Genomic DNA, 12,221 nt, shown 5'->3' with positions numbered 1-12,221 from the left:
TTGAGTGGAAATGTTAATTCCATGTACAAGGGCCTGGGTTCAAGGCCCCAGACCCCACTTTCAGGGGGAAAGCTTGCAAGGGGTGAAGCAATATTGCAAGTGCTTCTCTGTCTCTCTCCCTCCATATTATCCCCTTCACTTTCTATTTACAGTTATTTCTATCCAATAAATAAAGATAACTTAAAAACTGAAAAAAAGATAAAGTAGCTAAGTTTAATTTCCAGGAATTTTCTTCAATCAAATTAATAGTGGCATCTAAAAATATGAGGAGATTCAGAAGTAAGGAGTTCCAATGAAAAATCAGGCCTCTATTTGATGCTATCTTGCTATCTATCTATCTATCTATCTATCTATCATCTATCTTGAGTACATACACTGGATTGGACCCAATGGACATTGAATTAGATATTTTAGATATATATATCTAAAATATATATATATATATATATATTATATATATATATATTATATATATATATAATATATTAGATATTAGAACTGAGAACTCAGGAATGATTCCTATAAGTTTATTTGTGACCAAATTTGTGTAATATTCTTCCTTAGGCAGAAACTATACAGAATTTGTCAGAAATGTGCTGGGGTTACATGCTTATTCTAAGTATCATACTTGTTTTTCCCCTCTCCCTATACTCTTACTCTTTAACTCTTGTCTTTGTGCCAGCTTTGGTCCATGGCTTCTTGCCAACATTTGAACTACCTTAAAAGTTTGCATCTCTAGCCATTCACAAAGTGACTAAACTATCTTCTTTGCAATGATCTTCCATAATCCTGTCAAATTTTAAATATATATTGAAAGTAAAATAGACAATTTCACCAAGGGCAATTGGACATTTTATCATGACTCATTTTCCTGAACAGATTATATAAATAATATTACTTCCAGGGAGTCGGGCTGTAGCACAGCAGGTTAAGCGCAGGTGGCGCAAAGCACAAGGACCAGCATAAGGATCCCGGTTTGAACCCCGGCTCCCAACCTGCAGGGGAGTCGCTTCACAGGTGGTGAAGTTGGTCTGCAGGTGTCTATCTTTCTCTCCTCCTCTCTGTCTTCCCCTCCTCTCTCCATTTCTCTCTGTCCTATCCAACAATGACAACAACAATAATAACTATAACAATAAAACAAACAACAAGGGCAACAAAAGGGAATAAATAAATAAAATTAAAAAATAAATAAATAAAAAATATATTACTTCTAATCACAGATGGTCCATTTTCCATGAAAACTCTGCAGTAAATCCCTAAGCTATAGCACCAGCAGAAAATACTTTTTAGATTTGCTTATCAGCGGTAAACCAAATCATTGTATCATTCCCATCAAATCAATTTGAGTATGCAGATTAAATCATGAATTCTCTAGGTGTGATTTTAATTCTTTTTTAATATTTTTTAAATTTTTAATATTTATTTATTCCTTTTTGTTACCCTTGTTGTTTTATTGTTGTTGTTATTGATGTTGTTATTGATGTCATTCATTGTTGGATAGAACAGAGAGAAATGGAGAGAGGAGGGGAAGACAGAGAGGGGGAGAGAAAGATAGAAACCTGCAGACCTGCTTCACCACTTGTGAAGCGACTCCCCCACAGGTGGGGAGCCGGGGGCTCGAACCAGGATCCTTATGCTGGTCCTTGCACTTTGCTTTGTGTCACCTACGCTTAACCCACTGAGCTACCACCTGACTCCCATGATTTTAATTCTTTAGTAACTGAAATTCAAAAGACCTACTCTTCAGGTTTTCACTTTCACTATTTACCTCACTCTAAATTGTAACTTCTTACCAGGTTATTTTCAAACCACCTATACATCATTTCTACTAGAATAAAATATTCTCACTTCACAAACAATATGTATAAAACTTCACTTAAGTACTTACTAATAATGTCCCTGCCCATTTTTATTACCGTATTTAATTCCCGTATCTCAGGCTGGAAAGCAGGTGACTTGGACTCTTTCTCTTTTGTTCTACTAGCTGATCAGCAATGATTGACAAATGGCTGTTTGTTGCTCTAGAGACCAGTATAGGCCAGGGGAGAAGGTCAGTGGGTATTATTGTTGACTATTCCACTTCCAATAGCTAAGATTCTGGTTTTTTTTAAATATTTATTTTATTTATTTATTCCCTTTTGTTGCCCTTGTTGTTTTATTATTGCAGTTATTACTGTTGTTGTCGTTGTTGGATAGGACAGAGAGAAATGGAGAGAGGAGGGGAAGACAGAGAGGAGGAGAGAAAGATAGACACCTGCAGACCTGCTTCACCGCCTGTGAAGCGACTCCCCTGCAGGTGGGGAGCCGGGGTTCGAACCGGGATCCTTATACCGGTCCTTGTGCTTTGCGCCACCTGCACTTAACCCGCTGCGCTACAGCCCGACTCCCTAAGATTCTGTTTTTACAAAGCTTCACATACTACCTATTTATACTTATAACTATATGTATATATAATAAATGGTTCTAATATTTCATTTTGAATTCTCATACGTAACTCTTCTTTGCTTGCTATACAACTCTATTCCTACTATTATTCTCATTCCTATGATCTATGTGACTTTATGTTAGTCTCCTGATTTAGTGACAACCTAGTAATTTTATTCTTAACCCAGTCAGTGTCGTCATCATGGTCTTCTAAGTTGGGCAAGACTTCCCTGGTAAAATTTGAGAACCATCTCCCAATTGACAAATCCTTTTTTTTAGTCTTTTTCCTGTTTGAATCTTTCTGGCATTTAACAACTCTGCTCTGCCCAACTTCTTGAAATGTCTTCCACCTTCCCTTGACTACTTTCTTTGGTCGTCACACAGGGTACACTGTCCAAAGATGGTCTTGAGAGAGAAAGAGAAAGGGACTATAGCATTGAAGCTTCCTTTAAAGTGGTGGGGGCCAGGCTCAAACCTGGGTCACACACTTTGCAAAGCAGCTCACTACCCATGTGAATGACTTTGTTAACTCTCCTTTAATTTCTGAAGCATTTAATTCCTCCTGTTCTCCTTCAATTTAGAAAGACATGTAAAAAAGTGTCACTATAGGGAGTTGGGCAATAGCGCAGCAGGTTAAGCGCACATGGCGTAAAGCACAAGGACCAACCTAAGGATCCCGGTTTGAGGCCCCGGCTCCCCACCTGCAGCGGAGTCGCTTCACAGAAGGTGAAGCAGGTCTGCAGGTGTCTTTCTTTCTCTCTCCCTCTCTGTCTTCCCCTCCTCTCTCCATTTCTCTCTCCCTCTCTGTCTTCCCCTCCTCTCTCCATTTCTCTCTCTCCTATCTAACAACGACAGCATCAATAACAACAACTACAATAATAATGAAAAAAAAGGCAACAAAAGGGAAAATAAATAAGTAAAAAAAAAAAAAGAAGTGTCACTATAGGACAAATATTGACTTCTCTCCTTTTGCCAAACCAGGAGTGTGTGTGCATGCACTGATGTTTTTACTGTCCGTCTACATACTCTTCTTTTTTAAAAAATATTTATTTTTTAATTTATTCTCTTTTTGTTGTGCCCCCAACAGGAGTTTGGGACTATTAACACACAAATGACCTCACCCTGAGGAGGTGCTTCAGAAATTGGGGGTGGGGGGTGATAGAAAGGGAAAAAGACAGAGACACCTGTAGCACTACTTCACCACTCATGAAGCTTTCCCCCTGCAGGTGGGACCAAGGCATGAACCCAGGTCCTTGCCCACTGTAACATATGCAGTCAACCAGGGACACTACCACCCAGTCCCCTGGTTGGATTTTTATACTTAAAACACGTGTTATTTAGCTAGGGTGGGGATTGGATATAAAGCTCTGGGGGTAAGCAATGTATGGAAATGTACCCCTCTTATCCTATGGTCTTGTCAATGTTTCCATTTTATAAATTAAAAAAATAGAAAAAAAAAGAATTTTAGCTAGGTAAAGAGTAAACACAAATAATGGAATTAAATCATGTCGAACTGTTAGGACTCTACAAAAGGAAGAACAAGTCAGGAAATCATTAACTACATCTGCTATTTAAATTCAAAAGTAACAAACACAATGCATCTTCTCTGAGCATGCCAACGAAAGAAATTATTTTTAAAAGGAAAAATGTATTAGTAAGAGGACCACTGTAGGTTTTTAAATGTTTCTTGGAGTTTTCTATCTGCATGAGTCTGCATGAGCGGTTAATGCATTGCTCTCCACATACAACTCTCTAAATACCCGAGGCTAGATGATAAGAACATTATTTATTACCCTCCAGTGACTCTGCTCCTAAAGACAGCTGCCCTTGGACTCTTAAAACCAGTCAAACTCTCAGGAGGAGGTTTGGTGACTTAAGTGGCACTTTCATTTTTTTACCATAAGGCGATTTCTGGGGCTTGGTGCCTGCATGATAACTTTGAGAAGCCAGTCTTTCCTTTTTATTTGATAGGACAGAGAGAAACAGATATAAGGGGGGGGGGGGGTAGAGAAGGAGAAAGAGAGACTTATGCACCACTCTTGACACTTCCTAACTTTAGGTGAGGACCAGGGGTTTGAACCTCGGTCTTTGCTCTGATAATGTGTGCACTTAACTCAGTATGCCACCACTGATCCCCAGAAGTGGAACTTCTCACAGGTTGTTGTTTTTCCTTAATATTTTTAATTATTATTGTATAGACACAGAGAAATTGAGAGGAGGAAGATAGAGAGTGAGAGACAGAGAGACACCTGCAGCCCTGCCTCACTACTCGTGAAGCTTTTGCCCCGCAGGTGGGGATCAGGGAATTGAACCTGGGTCCTTGTGCACTGTAATGTGAGGGTTTAACCAGGTGTACCACCACCTGGGCCCTAGAAGTGGAACATCTAGGCCTTTTCCAGCTTCTACTTTATCTTCTGTGGCCAGATCCCATTCAGGGAACTACACAGTCATCCAGTGGCAGAAGGAGAAAGAATTCTTTCTACCTTCTTATACCAGGCTCCCCCAGAATTTCAGAGGTTACACATCTGCTGTATACCAGCTATTTTTACTGACTGAAAATGGCAATGAAACTACTTATTCCTTGTCTTATTTTTGTCTTCAAAAAGATAAAAATAGGTGAGTCACGAGGTCAGTACATCTATACTTATTTCAGAACATCCGAGTTTTTTGCTTTGAAAGCATTAACATAGAAAATTCAAAGGAGTCAGAATGCCTAAATTGATGAGGAAAAGGAAGTCCAGAGATATTTTTGTGTACACAAAAATATTTCACTCACTGAGCTTAAGGTTTTGTCACTAGCCTTTTAATAATACCAATGTGGGTGTCACTTCATCAAGTTTGCTTTGTCTAGGCCCAAACAGGTAAATCAAGCATGTTCTGGAGGGGCACACCTAGCATAAAATTATGGGTTTAAGTAACAAACACTCACCACCCCTGCTGCAACCCTTTGTGGTTCCACCACAAGACAATGCTCAGAATGTTGGTTCAGTACACAGCGCCCAAATTCTTCCAGTGGTCTCTGCCAGTTCCAGCAATCAAACTAGTGATATATTCATTTACAAAGTTGGGATTGAGCATGTACTATATCACTATTCAGGGCTATTTTTTCCTACAACGAGAGACACAGTGTGAGAGAGAAGATGGAGAAGATGCATAGCACTGAAACTTCCCTGGTGTCACAATGCCTCTCATGTGGTGGTAGGGCTTGCACCTGGGTCATGAGCATGAGAAGACATTTGCCCTTTCTGATGCGCTATCTCTCCAGCCTTTATCTTCCTTCTAATATTTTACTTATTTATTGCTTATAAACAGAGAAAACTTGAGGGGAAAGGAGGATATAGAGAGGGAGAGAGAAAGAAAAATACCTACAGCACTACTTCATTCCTCAGGAGGCTTCCCCTCTGGTAGGTGGGGACTGGGGTCTTGAACCCACATCCTTGTGCACTGTAACATGTGCACTATAAGGTGCACTACTATACTACGCAGCCTCTCAGCCCTGAACTTCTAAACTTTGCCTCATAGTGATTCTGTAGTACCAAGGAATATAGTTGTAGATAAAGTGACAGAGCATTTGGAGAATGATGACAGAATCAGTTGTTTATATCTTTTTTTTTTTCTAAAAAATTATCTGGGGGGGGGAAGGTGGTAGGGTAGTGAGGAAATCGACTCTTCATAAAGCCTTAAAATATTAATGATTTTTCTGACTTTTTAAACTTTCATCATTTAAATATTTGATTGACCTAGAAAATAACTATGAGAGAAAGAAAAAAAAAACCTACCTTTTTATCCCACTAAATAACATCATTTAAATGTCTATCAGTGTGGGAGGCATAGCTCACCAGGTAGCATGCCTGCACTGGCAAGCACACAATCCAAGTTCAACCCTGACACTACCTTAGAAATACTATAGCAATGTAGGAAGCTTTGGCACTGAGATGTCTCTCCCTGAGTCTCTATTTGTCTATTTGAATGGAAAAACAAAAAAAAAATGTGATCCAGAGTGGTGAAATCATACATGCTCAGTGCTTCAGTTCTACATACATCTCACAGGTAAGAATTTGGTGTTTGTTACTTGCACATTCTATTTTTCAGTAATCTGTGGGACTTCCATGTGAAAGTACAAAAAAAGAATGTTTTTTCCTCTGTAAAACATATGTTGACCATTAACTAGCAGGTGTGTGCACTGGGTAAAATGTATCACTTTGAGAAAAGAAAGCATTCCAAGAAATCATATCAAAAGCCAGGCCCAATGTTACATCCTGCTACAGGAATGGAGAACTTACAATTAGCAGAGAACATTCTGTAATAACTTTCTTGGTATTCACTGACTTTAGTCATTCAAATCCTGTTTGGTCTCAGTCCTAATTAAAGAGCTAAGAAAAAGAAAGTATTCATTGTGGGCAGATGATAAGATATTTTAGTCAAAAAATTCAGGAGTAATACTACTTCAAGATTGAAAGAAAATTTTATCTACATGAATAATAATAGGAGAGATCTGCCTTAGAACAATAAAGCAGCTCTTGTTACGAAAATCTGACTTGTAGTTTTATTCTTTATCTGCACACTATCTTATAGGGGCTAATCATTTACTATAAATTCCCAGACTCATATGCCATAGAAAGAATTATGATCAGAAAAGGAGAATAATTAGAATGATTTTCGAGTGAACTTGGACAGATTAATGTCTCTAATCACCATTCTTTGAACAAAAATGTCACTCTTAATGTAATTTCCATCCAGGGTTTCCTTCCTTAATTAATAGCAGTGAGATAGCCTATCAGGTATTAAAAAAAGATTAAATCATCCATTTAAGTAATACTATATCTTCCCCCAAATCCAGAAAACACACAGTTTCAAATATGTAAAGTAGTTGTGGGGGGAGTGGGAGAGATAAGGGCTTAGAAGTCAAGACTTCTCTGACATCTTGGGGAACAGAACAAGCATTTCCACAGTGACTCTTTCTGTTCACACCTGCGATTCCTACTGATTCTGAGACTCAAATAAGGTTTCAGGCTACTATGAGCAATAAAATATGTTCCTCAAATCTATGTTTCTAGCAATGACATCAAGTTAGGAGATGCATCACGTCAAGGTCCATGATGGGGCAAGGTGACCCAGCTCCGCTTTGCTGAAGCTGCTATGAGTGATCGCTAGCTGTCATCACTGAGGGAAGCCATGGGCTCACGTAGCTCTTGCAATCTAGTGTCCAAACCTTTACAAAAACTCCACAGGAATTTCACAATAGTACCTCATATCCCAAGTGATTCAGAAGCTGTTACTTGATGGGTTACTTAGTAATTACTTGCTATCCTATTAGCCCAATCAGTAAAGGTTCTGTTGCTCCTTCACCATGATGCACACTCTTACTAATAACCTCCAGATCATGAGTGACCTAATGCCAATCACCAGAAATAAAGTTTCTAAATTCACTCTAGAAATACTACATGCTAGAAGTTTGTCTAGTTGTTACTGAGTTTCTAAGCATTATTTATTGTTTGTTTGTTTGAGATATATAGAGAGGCAGAGAGTTTGAGAGAGAGACCATAGTACTAAAGCTGCTTTCAGCTGAGCTTGAATCTGTTTTACACACACAGCAGCCAAGCAGAGCAATAGCCAAGTGATCTATTTTGCTAGTTCAATGACTGTGTAAAATATGAAATGAAAGGTGCCTCCCAGTGAAGAAACTTTCACAAGTTTCACCTTCTTCCCTAGTTTCAGAGCCTTAAAGGTAAACTCAGTGGGACAGATTATAGGAAAAGAAGAAAAATTGTTAGGATCGTAAAGATTTATAACCATTAGAAGACGGAACAAAAAAGTAACTTGTCAAATCATTGTGTGCTTTTCTAGATTTGAAGAAATAACAGTACAGAATGGACTGGGAATTTTGGAGGACATCAGAAGGGAATTTTCAGGTCACACATAGCACAGTCTATTAGCTCATGGCCATTTCAGCACTCTAAATAAAAATTCTTTAAAGATATAAATGAAGGGATGGCTAAATAGCTTACTTAGTGTACTGCTTTGCCATGGGTATAATTCATATTTGAGCCTGACCACACTGTAATGAAGGAAGCTTCAGTGCTGTGGCCTCTCTCTGCCCCTTCGTCTCTATGAATGAATGAATGAATGATGTCCCTCCAAAAGGCACATCTAATGAAAAGCACTGATCAAACATTTACTTATATGATAATTCTCCTAATGTAGTTAAGTGACACTCTATATATCCCCTCCTCTCACTTGTGAAAGGAGAATAATGGGTATTGGCTTCTAAATTTCCCAGTTATAAAAAAACCCACATGTCTCAGACTGCATTTTCACTGAGTACCTTCTTTCCATCAGAGGCATACATTTACACTTAGGACTTCAGCATAATATGGATGAATGCAATTATTACATCTGGTTCTAAGAACAAGAAACAGAGAACAGTATAATTGACTTTCAAACTTTCCATGATAGAGGCAGCTAACAGATCTGAAGATCTCACTGCTCAGTTGCCCTGAGTAGAAATTGTACTGACCTAAAAATGGATTTAAAATGAGAAACTTTAAAACATCCAGCTAAACCCATCTGTGATTAAGACTTAAAATATCCTTTTTGGTATACTCAAGGACATACACATTACAAGTTAGTAAGCCATCAATACATGAAAATCTTAGCTATTAGTAAGTTTACCTTACTTAGTACTGCAAAACCATTAAGAAATCAAATTTATTATTCGAACTTTATCCACTACTGAAGAAAAAAAAAAAAACCTAAAGACTGAAACTCACCTATTTAAAGCTACTGTAAGATCTCTTTGTTAGAACAGAAATAAGTTCACTGGTGATGGCTTAAAAAAAAAAAAAGCAAAGTGCACACATTATCCTGTTAGACATTAGAAGAAAGGGCACTTAAATAACAAAGAGAATAGAGACTTATGGGAGAGTAAAATAGTACCAGAGCTGTGGGTAGAACTTTGAACTAATTGTGTTCTGGCCTTGAAATATCACCAACAATTCTAAAAGTCAGCCTTGTAGATTTTGATTTGTATTTGACCACTCAGCATGAAATAAGACTGAGATTTTTTTTCCTGTGACCCTAAGAGCGATAGGGAAAAAAAAATCACACTTTTCCTTTTTTGCTCTAAAGAACTATTAAAAGTGACAGATATATGTGACCATAATGACTCATATAAATATATATTCTAACTGAAGTCCAGATTCTGGACAGAATCTAAATATTTTCAACTGAATAAAGAATGGATTAAGTAGTATTAACTCAGAGGAAAGAAAACAAAAGACGTTCAAAATGTTTCTGAAATTATAATTAACTTCTTCTTCTAGCGTTTGCCCTTCTTCCGCAGCCAGTCAACAGCGTCAGGTTGAGCCTGATGTAAAGTTTCGAGACCTCCTTTGAATCTGGAGAGGTGGCAGTCGTTGACTATGTGGGTCATAGTCTGGAGCCGCAGGGGCAGTTCAGGTCGTCTCTAGCTCCCCAACGATGGAACATAGCGGCGCACCGGCCATGGCCTGTTCGATAGCGATTGAGGAGGGCCCAATCATAACGTGCTAGGTCAAAGCCGGGTTGACGCTTGCAGGGGTCTGCGATGAGGTGTTTGTTCTTGACCTCAGCTGACTGCCAACTCTGTTTCCAAGAGTCTGGAACAGAGAAGTTCAGTGTAGGCGTAGGGGACCAGATTGGGTGACGAGACGTCAAGCGTTGAACAGGGTGGGCAAAGATATCCACGTATATTGGCAGGTCCGGTCGAGCGTAGATGTGGGAAATGAACTTAGATGATGCCGCATCCCGATGAATAGTTTTTTTTAACATTTAATGAGGTGATGCCACTTACATAGAGCTCATCTGGTTTTGGAAAGTAAATGGTTAGAATTCTCAAGAGTATGTGTCCAATACAGAAGCACAAACATTAGGTATTTGTCCTTGACATACTATAAGCTGGAGCATGTTGATGTCTGAGTGAACAGGAGGCATACATAGGCTAATGAGAACATTTGAGTTGTACCTAGGAAAGACAAATGAATTCTATAGGATCAGAAATGGTAAGGATGGAGCTCCAGTGGTGCAATCGGTTAGCGTGCGGTACTTATACAGAAATAATAAGGAAACCCTATCTTGGAAGTCTCAAATGACATATTGAGAAAATGGGGTCAAGAAAATGCAACAGAAGCATAGTTTACTTTATTTTCAGTGTTTATTATCCATGGTGTTTGGAGAACAAAGTGCTAATTATAGATCATTGGCAAGATGTAATGGATATTAGAGAGTTGGTAAAATGGGAAGTCTGGGTAGGGATCAGGATGTAAAGACCACATGTAATTGGGACCATACAGAAAATGTTAACTTTGATATTGCTAGGTTGAATATCAAGCCTCAAATGGCTGTAGCAATTGAGGATTTGGAGCAAGTAGAAAGAGTATGGTCACATACAACTCAGAATCATAATAGCGTTTTGAGATCTATCTTAAGAATAAGGAGACTTATTCTCTCCTTTAAATATTTTCTCTTATTTTTATTTTACTTGTCTATATTTGCCACCAGAGCCATTACTGGAGCTCAGTGTCTATACTAATTCACTGCCCAGAGAGCTCATCTTTTCTTTCCTATAGACACAGGGTGAGAGAGAGAGGGAGGGAGGGAGGGAGGGAAGGAGGGAGAGAGAGAGAGAGAGAGAGAGAGAGAGGCCACTTAACCACTCATGAGTCTTCCCTCTTACAGGTGCTTACATCTGATGCTCAGGGCTCAAACCTGGGTCCTTGTGTTGGCAGTGTGTGGTCAACTGGGAGAATCAACTGCCAGATCGCCCAGTTTAAATTCTAAGCCCAGAGCAGAACTAACTTTGTGAGATTCCAGAAGCCCCAACTTTAAATATGAAACTAGAATTTGTAATGAAGAATTTTCAAGATATTCCTATAGGAGAAGTACTTGGAACAGAAGAACTAAATGTTACCTCAATATTCATCTACCCAATTTTCAAGGCTCATTTCAAATGTAATTTCATAAATACTGAATGTTAATTAACATTAATTGAGAAAAAACTTCATGCTGAGTCCTGTCTAAGTAGGTTAGTAATTTTGTTATTTTTGCTCTTAAAACACAATCTTCACTACAATCAGTTTAGGTTATTTTTATTTAAAAGATTCATTTCATTTATTACAGATGAAAGAGAGCTTTACATGAGGCAAAGAAAGACAAGTCTGAGCACCACCACTCTGGTACATGTAGTGGGAAACAATTTTGTAATTATTTAGATTATAGTTGTTCAGAATGTAGTTGTAATGATTTGACATTTTTATAAGGGCTATAGTTTACTAAAATCGAAATTCACAGAGAGATCATTAGATGGCATGCTCAAATGCACACCAGCTAACACATGGCAAAGTAAGAACTGAGCCCAGATGCTCTCTTTCTTATGTTACCCACCCCACTACAATCTTTGTGGATGGCCCCCAAACATGCAATATAATTACTTCTTCCTCTTAATTGCAGAAACATATTATACTTTTAATTCTTGTTTTATATTGGGCCAGCAAAAAAGCTTATTTGGATAGTGTGTTTCTTTGCCATGTACAGACCCAAGTTCAAGCCTGGCCCTTACATAGAAAGAAGCTTTACCCTTATGGCCTCTTTCACTATCTCTGATTCTCTGTTTCTATCTTGAAAAATATATCATAGCTTATGTAGATTCTGATTATAAATATGTCACCACTTACAGCATCATATCAACTTGATCATAAAACTGCAGAGGAATAAGTGTCTCTTTATCTCCTTTTAGCCCTAAGGCCTATTTTAATGTCACA

The 12,221-nt window shown here is 38.4% G+C and overlaps 1 protein-coding gene and 1 pseudogene across 1 annotated transcript in view; one reads left to right on the top strand and one right to left on the bottom strand.

The window, feature by feature from the left end:
* ZMAT4 (zinc finger matrin-type 4) overlaps positions 1-12,221 on the bottom strand; it is a 466,837-nt gene that overhangs the window by 37,138 nt on the left and 417,478 nt on the right. The window lies entirely within an intron of this gene.
* LOC132537330 (small nucleolar RNA SNORD22) lies at positions 8,095-8,201 on the top strand (annotated as a pseudogene).

Source organism: Erinaceus europaeus, chromosome 2, assembly GCF_950295315.1.
Source record: "Erinaceus europaeus chromosome 2, mEriEur2.1, whole genome shotgun sequence".
In the NCBI taxonomy this organism is placed as follows: domain Eukaryota; kingdom Metazoa; phylum Chordata; class Mammalia; order Eulipotyphla; family Erinaceidae; genus Erinaceus; species Erinaceus europaeus.
The sequence above is the reverse complement of the archived record's forward strand: the minus strand, read 5'-3'. Positions and strand labels throughout refer to the sequence as shown.